General features: G+C 40.1%; 1 non-coding gene across 1 annotated transcript; it reads left to right on the top strand.

Moving 5' to 3' along the window:
• Window positions 1–1737: 1737 nt before the first annotated feature.
• On the top strand, window positions 1738–1809 carry trnap-cgg (transfer RNA proline (anticodon CGG)). The gene has a single exon. It is a non-coding gene; the product is annotated as a tRNA-Pro (tRNA).
• Window positions 1810–7160: the final 5351 nt, after the last annotated feature.

Below are 7160 nucleotides of genomic sequence, written 5' to 3'. Positions count from 1 at the left end.
TGAAGAAGCCTCTCAGTGACCGACTGCTTCTTAACTATGGAAACTGTGAAAACACAGAGTTTCTCTGGTCTCAGCTGCTCAGAGATCAGCGCTGCAGCTTCTTGATCAGAGTAGAAGCTGCAGTTGGTTTCTACCGAGCTGCAGTTTCTGTATTGGCCTCCAGTCTGACCTGCTCTCCCTTCTTGTTTTCACATTTAAAACTAAATATATATTTTTAAGCTATTGGGCTGTAGCTATATGTTTTTATAGAATAGGAGTTTAATCTGGTTATTAAATGTATTTCATTTATTATTGAGGCATATTTGATTAAATAACATTGTATAGAGCACAAGTGGGTCACACAAACATATTTAATACAGTCATTTGGAGTATGTAAGTGTATGCCTACTGGCTGGGGCTTCTTTGAACAGCCACATCCACACAGTCAGCGAAGAGGAACTGAAAATTGGTGGAAGCCACAAACTCACTTTGATGTTCCTTCATTGAGTTTCCCTGCATGAGCGCAATCCAGCAATACAGCAATCCAGCAAGGAAAGGAAGAGAGTTTATACACCAAAGGTGCATGGCAAGACATCAAAAGCCTCATTTCAACCATACTGGATCATTTTTTCCAGGTGATATTCCTGTTTTTTTACTTTGAAATGTCTACTCAAATGTCTACTCAGTGAGGGAGAAAAAAACGGTGTGTGTGTGTTACAAAACCCCAAACCAGAGACTGGGCAAATTGGGGAGCAGAAATAATTTCATTGGTAGATTATGTCTACCTTTAAGAAGAGGGAAAGAAAAGCTTAAATCCTTCCTTAACAATAAAGCTTACAGCTAGAGCCGATTCCAGACCTGCTCTTAGTTATGCTGCTATAGGTCTAGAACGTCGGGGGACACATGACACACGGAGCTTCTCTTCCCAGCTTCTCCTGCCTCTTCTCCCTCCTTATCACATCAAAGAAATGAATATCTCATCAATACAAGTTACTGACTTGACTTCTTCCCCGGTGTCCCTTTGCCTTATCACTTACAGTGAGGTTGTTTAACAGTTAAAAAAACTTTGAAAGATGGTAAATAGTAAGAGAGAAAAAACTATCAACATTTTTTAACAATTATGTGTAGATGCATCAAATTGTAATACAAAATTCTGTGTAGAATTTAGTTACCTCAATTACTTGGAACCACTTTTGACAACCAAATGGATCATAAGTTGATTATTTTTCAGTAATTTAGTTGAACCAATGCCCATAATTCCTTGACTGTCTAGAACTAACTTTACCTGCCACATTGAAATTACATTGTTAGAGAGAAAGGGTTTCCAACGATGGAGTCATGGGCACGTGTGGGATTTAAAACCGGGACCTCTTGCACCCTACGCGAGAGTCGTACTCCTAGACCAGGGGTCAGCGACCTTTACTATCAAAAGAGCCATTCTTCTACCAAAAAAATTTGTCTGGAGCCACAAAAGATATTTGATAACACAGCTTATAAAGTTTTATATATATAGTAATAATTGTGTTGTGCCAGTTACAGAACAGCCTTAGAATTGAACATCAAATCAATCTTTTTGATCCAAAGAGCAAGAGAACTATTCAGAAGAAGTTTTTTATATACTTTTTTAGGGTGTGAGAGGTCCCTGGTTCAAATTAGATTTTCATTCAGTTTAGACTTGTGTGCTGCACTTAAGGCTTACAATGACCTACTTTAATTCCAATCAATAATATTCACAGACATGGACTATGTGTCTCTCATGGCTCGTTGGTCTAGGGGTATGATTCTCGCTTCGGGTGCGAGAGGTCCCGGGTTCAAATCCCGGAGGAGCCCTTTAATGGGAGCAATTCTTGTCATCAAAGAATGAGTATACATTTGTCAAGGGGTCTTTGTGGGTTTGCTGAACTCTGCAGGTGATATTTCTGAAAAGATTACCACATTTAAACAAACTCATCACGTCCAGAAATAAAGAGGAGGGAGTCTTGCTTTCATAGAGATTGTTAGCCAGACAATTGCCTCTTTTGGTAAATGTGAAGGAATGACAGGACCATACCATCTGATTCCTAATTGACTATAACACTGTTACTGAAATGGTTTTCAATATATTCTATACTAATTTGCTATCCGCACGAATGCTCACTCAAATATTCAAGTGCCAAAAACAGGTCAAATGGTCTTGGTTGAGTTTCTTAAAGATGTTTCCCCTCTCATCTTAAGTTCTAACTTACTGCTGGGACTCCCTGGTATTTAACTTGGGGGTAGTCAGGAGTCATTGAGATTACTTGAGAGGCTGGACCCACCCTGCTGTTGGTTCCATTGGGAGTCGTTGACCCACCAACCCGACTGTGTCACATGGCTCATGTGTCCTAAGGTGTAAATTGTTGTTAAACTTCCTGGGGATGGAAGTCAAGACTGCATTGTCTGCGGCTGATAGGTTGTGTCTTAAACCTCTTACCCTGTTGAAAGATGGTTCCTCTAGTTTCACATAGATGGTTTCCTTCACTTCACTTTCAAACCATCTGTCTTCATGGCCAAAATGTGGACGTTGTCTTGAAATGACTGTCCCTGCTCCTTTAGATGTAGGTGGACTGCTGTGTCCTGGCCTGAGGAGCTGACTCTCCTGTGCTGTGCCATAGGTTTGGGAAGGGGTTGTTCTCAAAAGCATAGTGGGAGCGGCTTTGACCTGCAGTGGCTGGAGAGTTTCACTTGGCTGAGTCATGATGAGGAGGGTGGAATATGTCATATAGGCCAAAAGATGACTTGAAACATTAAAACGCCATGATATGACTGATTCCCATAAAGTGAATGATTAGAAAAGGTAGCGCATTTACAGCAAGTTTATTCCATCAAAACTAATGCAAATATTTGTTTAGAAAATAATTACTTTGTTTAGCCTTAAGGGAGAACACTGCAGCATGCCTTGGCTGCACAAGTAGACATGGACCACTGTCTAGAGGGCTGGTTCAAAATAATTTATGAACGCCTCAAGCTAAAGTGGCCCCACAACACAAGCTATGAGCCTAGCATGTCCCTGTGCGAATGTAAAAACTTCAGCTCTTTAGTTACATGGTTGTAAACTAAGCATCTCCTTGTAATTATTGTCAAATAATTAGGTACTGTCCTAATTACTTTTCTGTCCCCATTACGTCCGTGCAAACACCAAATATACCAGCAGCCACATCACTGATGAGATAGTGGGAATTGTTGGGGAGATGCTGGGTGACCAGTTTGTGGCAGGGGTGTGTCAAAAATGAAGATCAGCTACAGTTGTGCCAGAGAGAAAACCACACCCATACTCAGACATGCAGATATTACATATAATTGCTTTAAACATTGATGCATCTCTTCATTTGTGTTCGACTCTGTCTTTTCTCATCAATGTTTTAAATATTTTTTTTTGTTGCTGTTCTGTCTCTGGGGTTTCAACGTTTTCTCCCCCGGTACCTGAGTTTTCCCCCACTCTTTCTGAGTGTTAAGGACAGAGGATGTTGTACCTTGTTAAGCCACATGAGACAAATTGTAATTTTGTGAATATGAGCTGTACAAATAAAATTGTATAAGTTGATTGATGGATAGATGAAGCGTCTGCAGGGACCTTCTGAACTGAAGCTACGAAATATCCAAGCACTTAATTCCCTGTGAAACCTTTTAAATGTCTTCAGCATATTTATTGATTGATTAATTGTACAAATTATAGACAAAGTGTTCATTAGCGATGATTTTTTTTTCAAAATCATATGGAACCTCTTTTTACAGACAAATAGTTCAAAAGCTCTAGATAATCCTGTTTTATTTTGTTTAGCTTTCTCCACCAGCGGTTCAGCCTCCAACATGTTTATAGAAAGAGACCTTTCGCCTGCATGCTGTGTATTTACTCACCTCTGTTCTCTGAGGTCCGGTCGGCAGATATTAACCGGTTTGCTCATAAAATACTTCCTCAGGAAGGGACTTAGAAACAATAAAACAATTTTATTGAGGTGATGGTCAGTGAGATCACTTGAGAGCTATTGTAGATACAAAGCTATAGACGATTGTGATGACCTTCAGTACTTGTGCTGTAACCGCGGAGCGGTGATGAGGACGATGCCCTGCAGCATGATTAAGAATTCCCCACCGGCGCCTGTCTGCCGCATTAGTATGGAGGCTGAGTAGGTGAAAAGTCCTCTCTTGATGCTATGACCCTCGGCTGCTGTCAGGTATGAGAGACGCCTTCATTCAGGAAGTAACTGCAAACACTTATGAGGATTACAGACAAGAAGCTCAAAAGTAATGAGACAACAGAGAGTTCAAAAGTGCTTCCTCATTGTCTAGACACCTTACCAGCCTCTGTGCCCGCCCCTGCACACACACACACACACATACACACACACACACACACACACACATATAATCAGTCTCTCACACACACACACACACACTTTCAACCACACTACCACTTCCTAGGCAAGTTCATTTCCATTCTGAGCGCTTGCTGCTGGCGGGTCAAAGCCCTGATTGTGTGGAGGGCTGATGGAGGCAAAGTCTCTCAATTCCTTGTGCCACTGGAGAAGGAGGCTTCCCTCGGGCTCCCTCCTCCGACGTCTCAGGCCTCTGGCTCCCAGAGGAGGAACATAAACGTATTCACAGCAGCCACAGCATTCCCTGGATTGTTAAAAAACAAAAATACCCTACCAGGAGATGAGGCATGAGTGAAGAGCTGGGGGATATGGGGGTGAGGAGAGTGTTTGATTAGATGCAATTCAGCAAGCTGAGCAGTTTTGCTTTCCCAACTCTACTCAACCAGTTACAAACTGTGATAAAGGTGCCAAAGAGAATGATTGTGAACATTTTTATTTAATTCAATATTTATTCAAAAAGGAGGTAATTCAATGTACAACTTCTAAATGAAAATTACAGACATAGCTATAGTTCTATGAAATCTGAAAAATATTAAGACGGTGGAGCTCCGTTAGATATTTCAAACTAGACCTGCAGGCACGTATCAAGAGAGTCCAAGCCGCTGTACAATTTGCACCAGATGGCAACTGGGATCTGCAGGTGTACTGTTGTGACGCAAGACTCAGGAGGAGAGCATCACAGAGGAAGGTTTCTGGGGGATAATCCAGTGTGGTATTCCGAACAGCCTGGTTAACCTATCCTATAGTATTATTCATATTTTTAGTACTATGAACCTGTTGTAGTTTACTGTTAGTCTAGAGGGTAAGTGATCTGAGTTGGGTGTTAATGTTGTTTTGAAATAAATCAGTGATCGTATTAGACTGTCCAGATCCCTTTTTAGCTCTATCGTGCAAAATCCTCTGCATCATTTACATGATCCTGCTGATACTTCTATGAGTCGGACCACAATTTATTCATGTAGTTTAAAATGTGCAAATCTGCACATTTTGGGTAAATTAAACTAACCTGTGAGCCACAGTGGGGTTCATCACTTCATCACTTTAACTAGGAGAAATTACATTATAATGTAATGAGTATGTACATTGAGTAAATACTCATTACAGTGAGATTGAGTGAGTACATTTTCCTTTATTTCTTACTATTACCATTTGCATTATATGATATGTTCAAAGTTCCATGCACATCACAAATTCCTCACAAAGAGAAATGAATTAAGTACATTTCATGTTTTCTAAGCTTTTGCTAAATTCAGACAATTTGCACATACAAGGTATTTGAATTACAGTGTCACATGCTGGAAGGTAAACAATGTTATTAAGTACCCAAAGAATGTCAAAATGATTTGGCAAAATACAAACAATGGACCTCTGAATTTTCCATTAGCAGCAGTCAACAAAACTGTCACAATTCATTGGCTATGAAGAATATAAGTGACGTAAAGCGTTATTGATTGTTTAATGTGATATTGTGGCACTCCATCACTAATGTGGGAGACACAGCATTTTCATTACCGGCTGTCATACCTGCTGCTTTCACCCTGGTGCTTAGGTGGTGGAACACGGGTGGTCTATACATCTGACCGACAGTGGGGGCGGGGAAACCCGGGTGACAAGTTGAAATGTCTTTTCAACACATTTATATGTAAATGCATTTTAAATGGTTTTCCAAAACGACTCAGGTAGGTAACCCTTTGATTCCCCTGACAGTTATATTTCACCACAGGCTAACAACTATTGAACCCAGCCCCACTATTTAAATTCCCTCAAGTACTTAACTAAAGTGGTATTTTCCCTGGTAGCTCTTCAACAACACTTCCACTAGGGTTGCAAAATTCCGGGGAATATTCAAAGTTGGAAACTTTCCACGGGAATAAACTGGAAATGTTGTGTGTAATTTATACTAACTGTATTTACCTTGTCATATAAAGACATAAATATAAACATTTGTTTTGTCATAGGCTGATTTGAGCCCTGAGGAAACTTTGGGCACTTGACTATATGCTTCTGCATCTTAGTGTCTTAGTTCTTAACATAGGTCCTTGCACAGTATTTACAAATGTACACATTCTTTCCTAATACATTGGATGGGGTGAAATGTCTACACACATGAGATATTGCACGTGAAATTGTTCTGTAATAAGATGAGAAAAGAGTATGTAAATAAACACTAATGCAATGCCAGAGATATAAATAGTTGGCCAAATAATTGTAATCGTCTGTAAAAATATTTTGCAATTGATGGATAAATGAATAGAAATAGGCTAGATGAACAGATGAACAATCCTCAATCAGCATGTTAATATAATTTCCCCAGTAATATCATCGAAACGTACCTGATAAGTCCTGCACACTACAGCAGGGCTCAATAGCTCTGCTGTAGTGTGCAGGATGCTGGTAATTATCTGTGCATGTGATGAAAGAATGCCCAGTGGAGGGTTGAAATTCAACGTGCAGCGTGTGTTGCATTCCATACATCTTTAAAATAGAGTTTTGAATGATGTTTTGACTGCTCAGTGTTACATTTTTTTTTTTTTTTAATCTCCCATATTCCCGAGCTTAACTTCCCATGGAAAGTTTCCGGAAAGTGTCCGGAAATTTACCGGAAATGTTCCGCCCCTTTGCAACACTTACTGCCACACAATGTCACAACAACATTAAGGCACATTACTTCGATGTGGAGGCAGATATAAGACCTTATGAGAGAAGAGGGTTTTGGAGGGGTTTCATTGAATACATCAGCAACTTCTACACACCCTCCCATCTCCTATTCAGATGATGCATTTAAGA

Source organism: Platichthys flesus, chromosome 23, assembly GCF_949316205.1.
Source record: "Platichthys flesus chromosome 23, fPlaFle2.1, whole genome shotgun sequence".
NCBI lineage: Eukaryota > Metazoa > Chordata > Actinopteri > Pleuronectiformes > Pleuronectidae > Platichthys > Platichthys flesus.
Note: the sequence above shows the minus strand (reverse complement) of the source record. Positions and strands in the feature narration are given on the sequence as shown.